Genomic DNA, 12,239 nt, shown 5'->3' on the forward strand with positions numbered 1-12,239 from the left:
GAAAAGATGTATTTTAAAGCTAAGCCAAATATGTCCACCAATGGCTCATTCGAGAAACTGGTTCAAAGACGCCGGAATCACCAGTCATGTGCCATGTGACATCTGAAAGCCCCGTGTCTGTGTGCCTTTACTGATAATAGCTTGTATTTGTTGAGCACTAACTATAGGCCGCCCAGTAAACTTTGGCTTTCACACAGGCTTCTTACAACCTAGCTATTTTCATTTCAGAGGTGAGAAGGCTTGGCGGTGCCCTTCAAACAGTTGAGGAACAATTTAGTCGGAGGCCAAGACTATCTGACTACAAAGTCTGGTACTCAAATGAACCCCGCCCCTACCCCACTTCCCCCCCCCCCGCCCCTCCACCCCCATTGCAACGCCCCTCTCCTCCTTCCATCATCTGATTCTCACTCTGAGTTTGTTTTGAGAAGCTGAACTCCTCTGGTCCCTACTTAAGCTACAGGCCTTGGACTCTGGGTCACGTGACATCTGGGCTGCAGGCCTCAGGCTTTCCGCCTTCCCACAGTGCTGGGAATGCAGTGCTTACCTGGGAGTGGGAGGGTTCGCCTGCCTGCCTCCTCTCATTAGACATGCAGGTTCCAGCAAGCTCCTTCACTGAGGGGAAACACCTACTCAGGCAGCTACAAGAGGCTACCAACCAACGGAGCAAGCTTACGGGGAAAGAGCCAGGCAGGCTGTGAGGGTATGCACCCGGGTCAGGGCTAGAGGATGTTTTGGCAATCAGTGGCTGCCTCTGTACTCGGACAGGCATCTCTCGCCTGGTGAGGAAAGGTGGGCTTGGGAGAGCAGACAAATGACCCTCTATATCACAGAAAATTCCAGCAGCCAACTAAGATGTCTCAAACATCATTAACAATCTGCTTTCCATGCTGGGCGGTGGTGGCGCACGCCTTTAATCCCAGCACTTGAGAGAGAGGCAGGCGGATAGCTGTGAGTTCGAGGCCAGCCTGGTCTACAAAGTGAGTCTAGAACAGCCAAGGCTACACAGTGAGACCCAGTCTAGGAAAAAAAAAAAAAAAAAAAAAAAAAAAAAAAAAAAAAAAAAAAAAAAACCTTTCCTCGGACCTCATCCAAAACGTGCTTAAAAGGGCACTCTTATCTGTAATGACAAAATTATAATTTATAAAGCCCTTATACACGTTCTCACAGTGTTTCGTGAAATAAAGATAACGAGGCCTACGCTCTAAATACCAAGCACCTCCCCTTTAGCCTCGCCACGACCTCCACGGATGGGAAGACTACAAAAAAAAAAAAAAAAAAAAAAAAAAAAAAAAAAAAAAAAAAATGGCCATTCAATTTTTTTCTTCTTCAGAGAATTCTGCAAATCACATTTTGCAATGATTCTGCATGTGAAATGTCTGTTTGTTAAGAAAAGCCTCGTCTCGCTCAGATCGAACATTTCCTTGGTTCTATTTCCTAGAACGAGCAGTGGGAAAACTGCATGAAAGAACCATCACCCGGCACTTGCCGTTTTCATTTTCCAGCGTGAGGTTAACAGAGGGAAGCATCTGCCTTTCAAGGCAATTGCATCTGTGTGGCAAGTGGGTGGGGTGGGGGTGGGGTGGGGGCGTAGATTGCGGGGGGGGGGTTTGCGGGGGGGGAGCAGGGGGTGGTGGTCCTGAGGCTGTCAGTCCCCAGCTGGCCTCAGAGCAGTCACTGAAGCAGTGAGCTGTGGCCAAGACCTCTCTCCTGATTTAGCTGTTAGTCCGGAGAGAAAACCCACACAAGAAAGGACCACAGACAGGCACTGACAACAGATTTTGCTAGGGCAGGGGATGGTGGGGGTGGGGACAGGGGGTGCAGAGGCTGAGGATTCCAATCACATCTCTTCAGAGAATTGCTCAGCGCCAAAGTAAGCAAGAACAGGGCTTGAAATTGATATTTCTAAATCTAAGAGCCAGGAGACGCGTGTCCCTCACCCTCTCTCCTACACGCATGCCCACCTCCCTCCAACACCCAGCTATTTCTGCCCTAGATTTTGCTTTCATTCTAGAGAATTCGCTCCTTATGCCAGGTGTATAAATACAGTTACGAAACACTGCTTGCTTCTCCCGTCCCATAGAGAAGCTAGCTTCTGCTGAACCAAAAGAAAACTGGCGTGTTGTTTTTGTTTTCCCTGCGGTTATATTAAAATCAGTTGCTGAACTTTCTACCTTCTAAATTGTTGAACGTGTTAGGTTTGTGAGGCCTGATGTTGTTTGTGTGTGTGTGTGGGGGGGACGCGTTGGGTTTGTTTTTTTTTTTTTGATTCTTCATAAAAAAACAAACCTCATTTAACCAAGATGCAGCCTTTAATGAAAGGAAATTCTGACATGCCTTAAGAGATTAAAAATAAGTGGATACACGGTTTGACCCTATTTGGAATTCTCCTCTACCCACCAAGTATAGATACATCTTTACAGAATGACCTATTAACTGTCTGCTGCAGGGATGGAGCTTTGGGGTTTGTTTCAGCTATAAAATAAGGTCACTCTGCTTTTGGTAAAAACTGATGTAGCCGCTTTGATAATTAAAACTTACAGAGTCATGACGAGATGACATATTTAAACCTCTAAAAGTTAATGCCAAGTGATAAAATTGCAAAAGGAGAAAGGATAAGAGTCCCCGACTACTGCTCATCAAATTAAATATTAGTCATAGGGTATTTATGTCACTTTTAGGTAAAGAATTCCAGAAAGTTTTTTGAAAACTTTAAATTCAAGTCACGAACAGAGCCAAGCAAAGATGGCTTTCTTACATAAGTAAGGGAACCTCCAGAGAGGACCCCAGGTCGGGGAGGCGGGGCAGGACCGTATAAGGGAATTCATAACATAAACAGCTGGCGTTGCCAGCTGAGGAGCCCCGATTCAAAGCAGATAGAATTGGCTGGGTCCTCTGTACGGGTGTTTTGCTTTGTCTGAGATAAGATCTCACATAGCACAGGACCTCGGATTCCCGATCTGTCTTGCTCTACCTCCCGAGGAGGCCCAGAGTGAGGTCTTCCATCTTTGGATAGATTGGTCACTCCTATGCAGAGCCCCCGAGACATAGCTCTTTTGCTGAAATCAGAACTGAAGCTCCTGGCTTGAGGGTGACGAGACTTCAAGAAGCAATAGCTAGAAATAAAAGCAAACAACTGCTTCGGCAAGGGAGTTGATTTCCTCGCGTCTGCGTCTCCTCCCTTCTAGACTGGGGGACCACTGATGGAGGTCGGAAAGTACTGGTGGTAATGTAATGACGACAGCGATGAAGGGCCCATTGCAAGCGTTCCCCCCACCCCGACATCGGCCGCCACCCTCCCATCATACCCACCGTTCAGTCTCATTACGCAGTCTGTCATCACATGTGATCACACGGAATCACATGGAATCTTGCTAGCAAAGAAAGTGCACATGGCTATCCCAGAGACTGGATCTGACTGGTCTTGTGAAGTAACATTGGTCTTCATAGTACATGAACCAGCCTTATGGTTTAGGCTTCGTTCTCGTGTGTGTGTGTGTGTGTGTGTGTGTGTGTGTGTGTGTGTGTGTGTGTGTAGTGATATTCACTGAACTCTGAGAGCCAAGTCCGGGCCAAGCCAGGAACCGATCCTACTGCTGTACGGGATGCACAAGAAGTGTAAACAAGCACCACACGACTGGGAAACTTGCACGACTCCGAAAGACACAGTCCTCAGCTTTATAGAAACAGTACACGGCTACTGGGGAGGAGACTGACCAGGCAAGCTGCAGAGAGGTCTCTCAGGCTGGTGGGGCTCCCTGGAAGTTGGGCAGAGCACCCTAGGGTTGCTTTGGTGACATCACCGGATGCAGCTCCTTTGGGGTCCTCTCTGCTCCTGTAAATAACCCTTCATCCATACTCCTGTGGCTAGCCCCAACACATCGGCTCACCAAGTTGCCCTTAGGTGAGATCATTACTTTGGACTGTTGGGCGTTCCCTTTCTACAGGGAGTAGACATGTGTTATGTCTCCTCAGGAGAAGTCTCTCGCACAATACCTACCACCCATAACTAAGGCATCTTAATGAAATAAGGCCACCTGTGAGGGCTGAGGAGACCTCTCTTCCCCAGGCAGAACACCACTTTCAACAGAGGCTCTGAGAAAATCAATCCACCTTATGACTCCTCTGTAAAGTCTACCCTGCCTCAGAGAATCATGGTGATGCCTGAGTGAGTAGATCGTAATACACTGTGCAAATATAAAATACTGCTTTTAATTTTCTTTTGAAATTTTATTTATTTGTATTTTATGTGAAGGAGTGTCTTGCTAGAATCAGTGTCTATGAAGCACATGTGTGTAATGCCTCAGGAGGCCAGGAGAGGACATCAGATCCTGCGGGACTTGAGTTGCAGAGGGTTGTGAGCTGTCAGATGGGTGCTGGGAATTGAACTTGGTCCTCTGGAAGAGCAATCAGGGCTTTTAATTGCTGAGACATCTCTCCAGCTCTATAGTACAATTTTCAGTTGTACGTTAAGACAGAAGAAATCCTGTAAGTGCGGTTCCCTCCTTCAATACATCAAGGTGAGAACAAATCAAAAACAGAAAGAAGCTTAAAGTAAAAATTAGAAAGCTGTATTTGGACTTGGTTCTTTAGAAACATTGTTTTAAATCTTAAGGCTTGATGTAGTAACACACCGCTATAATCCCAATACTAGCGAGGCTGAGGCAGGAGGATTTTGTGTTTGAGGCCAGCCTAGGCTATATAAGTGAGTTCAAGGCCAGACTGGGATACATACCTGTACTCTGTCTAAAAAAGAAAAGAGGGGGCATACTATGTTAAAATACTATAAAAGTAAAGTATTAAAAATATTTACGTTATATGTTAGGTATAATATAAAGTACTTATGTTTCTTACGTCTGAGTCACTATTGTAATCCAGATGGTAGAAATTTTAAGGCAAGATAACACAGTTTAATCTTAAATAGTGGCTGTGTAACTTCTGATATGATGTGTTTAGATTTTACCTTGAGCTTTGTTGGCCTTCTACTTACTTACCCTTGCCCAATCATTACGCACTATTTTCTGAGGTACAGCTGGCCACTACAGTAGCCCCAAGTGACCCATCTTCGCTTTGCTGTAAACCTGACTATGTAGTAGAATTGCTAAAGGTAGTGAGTGAATCATAATGCCTTGAGTTTGGAATTTTATCACTCTCTCTGGTCACTGAACCCACCGGTTATAAATTACATTTTTATTACCTTCTAGAAAAACAAATTAAGTGACAGGCAATTCAAAGTCTACATGCAACACAGCTCTCTGAGAAGTAAAACTCAGCTGGACAAATTCCCATGCCTCCCTCTCCAGGGAGAAATGAGGAAGCAAGCATACCTGACACGCCAGTTGGTCCTGTTACCTCTGCCTACTGAGTGAGCCGTGCAGTGACCTCACTGGGCTCTAGAGAGGTGTCAGCTGTCTTTCCCACACCCCCTCCCCTCCCCCTCAAACACAGAGGTCCATGTAGCACTGATACAGCCTTAAGCTTTGTCCTCACTTTGGGCATGCCGATGGGGCCTCCGCAGAGGCACGCTATCGCTGTGGTGCCAGCTGGACTTTGGTTGGCTTTGTTTTGTGAGCTGTCTTAGATAGCGTTCAAGCATAATTTCATCCTCTTGGTTTCTTTTGTTTTGCCTGGTGTTCTGTGTCTTTTGCTCCCGTGTGTGTGTGTGTGTGTGTGTGTGTGTGTGTGTGTGTGTGTGTGTGTGTTTTATTGTTGTTCTTGTTTGTTTTAGAATTAAAGAAAAAAAAAAGCCTTCTTTATCTGATTTCCCGTCTTATTTCGCCTTCGTTTTAGAGGGTCACATACTGTGTCCCCCACAGTTGCACGTCCATGAATTCATGTTTTGGGCTCTAGGACATAAGAGACCCTCTCCGTGATACCCAGACACTGACATTAAATTACCCATTGAAAGCTGTTTTTCTTCCTAATTCTCTTCCAGTCCTGTCTATCATTTCAAGGAGAAACTTTCCATTTGGTCCCTGTGTAGCTATCACTTGCCAGTCTTCCCTTTGTAAAGAGAGCAGGCCCTGGGCTGAAAGCCTTTGACATGTGTAATAGTATCTAGCCAGAGTTGTATAATGTTGTTTTGGTTTCTTGTTACAAAAGTGCTTGTCTTTATTGTTACCTCCTATTTACTGCAAGTGATATTGGTTTTCTTTTTATAGTCCTGATATAATGTTTCTTCCTTGAAAAGGCATTTGTGAATTTAAAATGTACACCCATTTAAAGGAGAATGTTAAGCAGAAGGACAGAGAAGAGTGTTCCAGGTGTTCCTGCTGGAGTGGTGAAAGTTTGAAACTGGCATCCTAGCATTGTCACCTCATTAATTTTTGCTGTGGTTTTTTTTTTTATAGATTTATGTGCTATCATTAATAACATCTAGACTTACAGAAAACACATTCCATTTATGATTACTCCAATTGAAATTATACATAAATTCTCTCATGGTCTCTTTTTATCCCTTGCAACTGTAGGGTTTTGACAGCCTTTTCTTCAAATATGTACTGATAACTCTTTTTTTTTTTTTTTTTTTTTTGCATTTTATAGACACATACTTTATTTTTAGATAGAACTTCTTTTTTTGTTTTGTTTTGTTTTGCTTTCAATTTTTTTAAATTGAAAAATAAAATCATTCATATTACATCTCAATTGCTATTCCATCCCATGAGTTCTCCCATTCCTCCTTCCCTCCCGCTTTCACCCCATTCCCCTTCCCTATGACTGTGACTGATGGGGACCTCCTCCCCTTGAATATGATGCTAGGGTATCAGGTTTTTTCTTGGTAGTCTGCTATCCTTCCTCCGAGTGCCATTGGGCCTCCCCATCAAGGGGACATGGCCAAATATGGGGCATGTGTGAAAGTCAGTCCCCAGTCTCCACTTAACTGTGGAGAATGTTCTGTCCCTTGGCTAGATCTGGGTAGGGGTTTGATGATGACTGCGTGTATTGTCCTTGGTTGGTGCCATAGATCGAGCAGAACCCCTGGGCCCAGATCTGCTCATCATAGTGTTCTTCTTGTAGGTTTCTAGGACCCTCTGGATCCATCTATTTCCCTATCTTCTATATTCTCTTGCCTTAGGATGTCCTCTCCTCTATCCCACTTTCCTGGTAAGTGAAGACTTTCATGAGACATGCCCCTTGGGCTAGTGTCCAGTTATAAGTGAGTATATACTATTTGAGTCTCTCTGCTTCTGGGTTAGCTCACTCATTATGATCATTTCTAGTTCAATCCATTTGTCCACAAATTTCAGGAATTCCTTGTTTTTAATAGCTGAGTAGTATTCCATAGTGTATATGTACCACAGTTTCTTTATCCACTCTTCTACTGAGGGACACTTAGGCTGTTTCCATGTTCTGGCTATTATGAATAAGGCTGCTATGAATATGGTTGAGCAAATTTTCTTGTTGTGTGCTGGAGCATCTTCTGGGTATATTCCAAGGAGTGGAATAGCTGGGTCTTGAGGAAGCCCTATTCCCAGTTTTCTGAGATAGTGCCAGACAGATTTCCAAAGTGGCTGCACTAATCTGCATTCCCACCAGCTTTCTTAATTTGCTTTCTATTGCCACCATAAACAACAACACGGCCGAAGTAATTTGGGTAGAAGAGGGTGTACTTTGTCTTACAGCTTATAGTCCATCATTAAGGGAAGTTGGGGGCAGGAACTAGAGGCAGGAACTGAAGCAGAGATCATGGGGGAGTGCCGCTTACTAGCTTGCTCTTTATTACTCGCTCAACCTGCTTATACAACTTGCTGGGAGTGGCACCGCCCACAGTGGGCTGGGCCGTCGCACATGAATCTAGAATAAACTCAAGAAAATGCCCCACAGACTTCCCTCCGGGCCAATCCGAGGGAGGCATTTTCTCACTTGAGGTTTCCTTCTTCCCAAATGACTCTAGCTTGTGTCATGTTGACAAAAACCCTCCCCAGGGCCAACTGCTAATCCTGCAGCAATGATTCTGCAAGACAGTATTCTTGATAGTAATCTGGTTTAATTCTATATCCATTTTCACACACACACACACACACACACACACACACACACTGTCACTATTATTACTATTACAAAGATGTATATATTCAGGAAATCTCAAGACATTGACCCTTATTTATTATGAATTATTCAAGATGAGCTCATTAATCCCAAGTCTGTGCACACCTTTCCCAGAAGGGAAAAGGGTCATATACTGGAATGCTCTGTGCTACTTCCCCCTGAAGACTATTTAGTCCCAAGGGATTACATTATCCTTGACCTCTTTCCGCTTTAAATAGAACTCCAGGACCCAGCTGGGATGTCCTCAGAAGCAGTTGCCTTTGGCTCCTTCCCGGTCCTGTCTTCTCAAGACATTTAGTCTACAGGGGGCGTGGGAAGTCGGTATCCAGATTTCTGTGGTTGCCACTGAACTGTCCCCAGTATGGAGACAGCCTTAGAGTAGACAGAGCAGGCTCTCATTCATGTGGGCTCTCGTTACAAGCCCCGCCACTGCCACTGCCACCAACATCCACCCCTCTCATCCTCTCAGCAGCCTCGAGCGTTGTCCTCATAGTTCCACTATGGTTAACCCAGTACTCTCCAAATAACAAAGTTCATCCAGTTCTTGTGAAAACGTGTTTCGGGAGTAGGTCATGGGGAGATTAAAAAGAGTAATGACTGCTTACAATCCACTTTCTTGCACGGTCTCCTCCTTCCCTTCCCATCTCCCTCTGTCACCCTAAATTGCCTTGAGTCCACTGTTGTGACAGAAACAGGTTGCACCTGGGGTACATCGTTGTATCAGGTTCTGTTGTGGCCCATGAAGGCTTAGGGAGGTCTCAGGAAGAGGAAAATTGAAGCCTCTATCAGTGTTTCTAGGTTCTTGTCACTGCCAGAGAAAGAATTTAGAGACAAGATGAAGTAAGGAAAAAGGACGTTTTGATCATAGGGAAGAAATACACATTCAAGAAAGTGTGGGCTTCTCAGAAAAGGGTAAATTCAGATAGAAGCAAAGTTAAGGCTAGGGGGTAAGTGGGTTCTAGGGGTGGCTTAAGATTTTCCCAGAATAGTCTTTTATTTCCTTAAAAACAACAACAACAACAATACAGGAGGTTTTAGACATGTCATGCCAACAGATGTGTGAGAGGAATAGTCAAGGCTGGTAATAGTGGAGATGTCATTAAAATAGAGCAAATGACAGTTAGTGGTCAGATGGGTTGGCCATGAGAGTCCCAAGCTGTTTTGGAGTGCTCCTGTGTCTTTACTGTTTCAGTGGTCATGTGATGCCCTGCTGTCATGCAGTTCTACAGTTGTACCACCTTCTAGTTGCTTCCTTCCCTCCCTTATGTCTGTCTAGCCTACCTCCTCGCTGTGATGCTGGGTTACCTTAAACACTGAGGGAGGGTTCTCTCCTTGAGCACAGCCCTTATCCATGTGGTGTCATCCTTTCCACTGCCCACTGAGGCACAATGCTGCTCAATAGTTTTATGCTTGTTTTTTCCCATGTGCATCTCTGGCTTGACTGAGCTTGTGGCTGGCAAGAGACAGTTCACGGGCCTTCTCAGAAGACTGAGGGCTGAGGTGAGGCCTTTGCCTTCTCACACTTGGCCCTGGTGGCTCCTTGGTGATTCGGATAGGCATTTCCTGCTGCTTGCACCTAATCTTAGCAGCTGGATGCAATTAGGAGCGGGCTCTTGGGCTGGCAGCTGGAGCTTTGATTGATGCGCTATGCCCAGTAACTGCTCCTTCACAGAAAGCTGATCTGTGCTTTCTTCTCGTGATAGGGCCCCTCTAGCTTTAGATGTAAGCCTCTTCTCTTTTCTACTTTGACAATTTTATGTGTCGCCCTATCATTGACACCACTCTGAATACAGGCTCAGAAGTCATCAGACACTAAAAAACTGCTCTAACTGAAGTACCATGTGCCTTGGAACACGACCTCTAATGTTAACCCTGTATATATCTTCTCCACGCACCGCCTTCAATATCATAATGAGATAATCCTGAAAAGTGCCCTGTGCCATGTCTACCACACAACCAGTAAGTGTGCGCTATTGCTGGGATTGTGTTTAGGCCTGTTGCCACTTTCTTTCTTTCTTTCTTTCTTTCTTTCTTTTTTTTTTTAAGGTTCCTTGCAAAGGGTTCAGTGATTTCTTTTTTATTATGTATACAGTGCTCTGCCTTCATGTACACCTGCAGGCCAGAAGAGGGCACTAGATCACATTATAGATGGTTGTGAGCCACCATGTGGTTGCTGGGAATTGAACTCAGGACCTCTGGAAGAGCAGTCAGTGCTCTTAACCTCTGAGACATCTCTCTAGCTCCCTTCCTGTTTGCCATTTTCTTTCTTATATCTGCCATTTTTTTTTTCCTTCAGTGTCAGAGTTTTCCCTCAACAGTTTGGGTGTCTTTGTCCTAGGCCAGGATGAAATTCTTGAAGAAACACCCATAGCTCTTGTCCCTGAACCTCCAGGTTTTCACTGCTTGTCCATACTTCATGCAGCCTGTCCAGATTTAAGCACACTGAGAGATCTCTGCCCCCAGTGTTCTTGCCTTGCCTGGAGTTCTCTGCCTATCTTGATCTGGAAAGAGGTTCAGACTGCACAGAAAGAAGCTCAGCATTCAAGGTAGAGAGAGCAAGGCTGAGTAGACCACCTTCCTACTCCCCCAGGGAGCACCAAGGCAGTAAGTTGAAGAAGCTATATCTCCTTCTTTCAGGAAGACGTACCCGCTGCCCTATCCCTCTGCAGGATCCTGGCGCAGGTGTCAGGGTTTTCTCATTTCAGGCTCTCCACTCTTGCCTGGCAATCACAAGCGAGGAATTCATAGCCGCCGCCGCCACGCAGTAGCTCTCCCTCTTCATCACCGCCATTTCCAACTCTCAACTGCCCGTAATTCTTAGTAGTCTTTGTGCAGATGTGTCAAGCACTTGGGAGTCATGAAAACTCTGGAAGGAGCTCTAGCACGGGACAGTATTCAGACTTTGTAGCTTGTGGGTCTCAAGAGCCTTTACCCCCCAACTTGTAACAGTTCAGTCCTCATTGCATTTTGTCATTTTTGCCAAAAGCATGGTCTTCTCTTGGTTTCACTGCCTCTTTTTTTTTTTTAATTTAATAAAAATAAGATGTATTTTTATTTTCTGTGTATGCTTATTTTGCCTGTGTATGTGTGTACGTGTGGTTGCTGGGAATTGAACTCAGGACCTCTGGAAGAGCAGTCGGTGCTCTTAACCTCTGAGCCATCTCTCCAGCCCTATTCTTGAATTTTTCATTATGTGTATTTGTGGGGAGGTATGTGCACATGAGGTGCCTATGGAGGCCAGAAACAAACAAACAAACAAACAAACAAAACAGCGTTGGCTCCTCTGGAACTGGAATTACGGGTGTTCGTGAGCTGCTTGATGTGGCTGCTGTGACCCAAACTCAGATCCTCTCCAAGAACATCGCCTACTCTTCCACGGCTAAGCCTTCTCCTGCCCATATTGCAGTTGATATTGTTGTTTTAAGATGTCTTTATTGTTGTTCGTGTTTTTATTGTGTTAGGACTGAAAGCAGGGCTTTTTCTATGCCTCTCACCTGTGGCCCTGACGTAGCTTTTTGGTCATCCTGTTAGCCTTTCAACTCTCTCTTGCTCTGGCACACATAAACACACAAGCCAGGCTTGGTGTTACTGTAGAGACCAAACCAAGGCCATTTTGTGTTCAGGGCCTGAGAACTTGACACCCTGCCCACCGCGCCAGGGAGAGCCATAGATGTACAGCTGACAACCATTCCTAGGAGCTTGCACTCAGGGACAACCAAGCAGAGCTACAGGTCACAGTGACCAGAACAAATGAAAAACTCCCCCTTGCAGTCTGGCCCTGGTCCCCTCACTTAGCCCTGGTCCCCCAGCCAATCAGCTTAAAGGACAACTTTCCTATACCCCTCTAACCTATCATGTAATAGCAAGGCTTAGAACCGGCTTAGAAATACCCCCTGCCCCCGACACACCTACAGGGTCTTTTCTTTAAAAACCCTATTCCCCTAGCACTAGGGGCTGCCATCTTCCCTCCTTTCGAGGGGGCTGATGGCCCAGGCTCTGAGCTTGACAAATAAACAAGACTCTTTGTGATTTGCATCTGGCTGATTCCTGGTGGTCTTTGGGTTCTCACGACTTGGGCATTACAGGACACCCCTGTAATTTTGGCATTCTGGATACCGAAGTAGGAGGATAATGTATTCAAGGCCAGCCTGGACTACAGAGTGAGATACTCAGAAAAACAGAAAAAGAAAGGA

Source organism: Acomys russatus, chromosome 23, assembly GCF_903995435.1.
Source record: "Acomys russatus chromosome 23, mAcoRus1.1, whole genome shotgun sequence".
Taxonomy (NCBI): domain Eukaryota; kingdom Metazoa; phylum Chordata; class Mammalia; order Rodentia; family Muridae; genus Acomys; species Acomys russatus.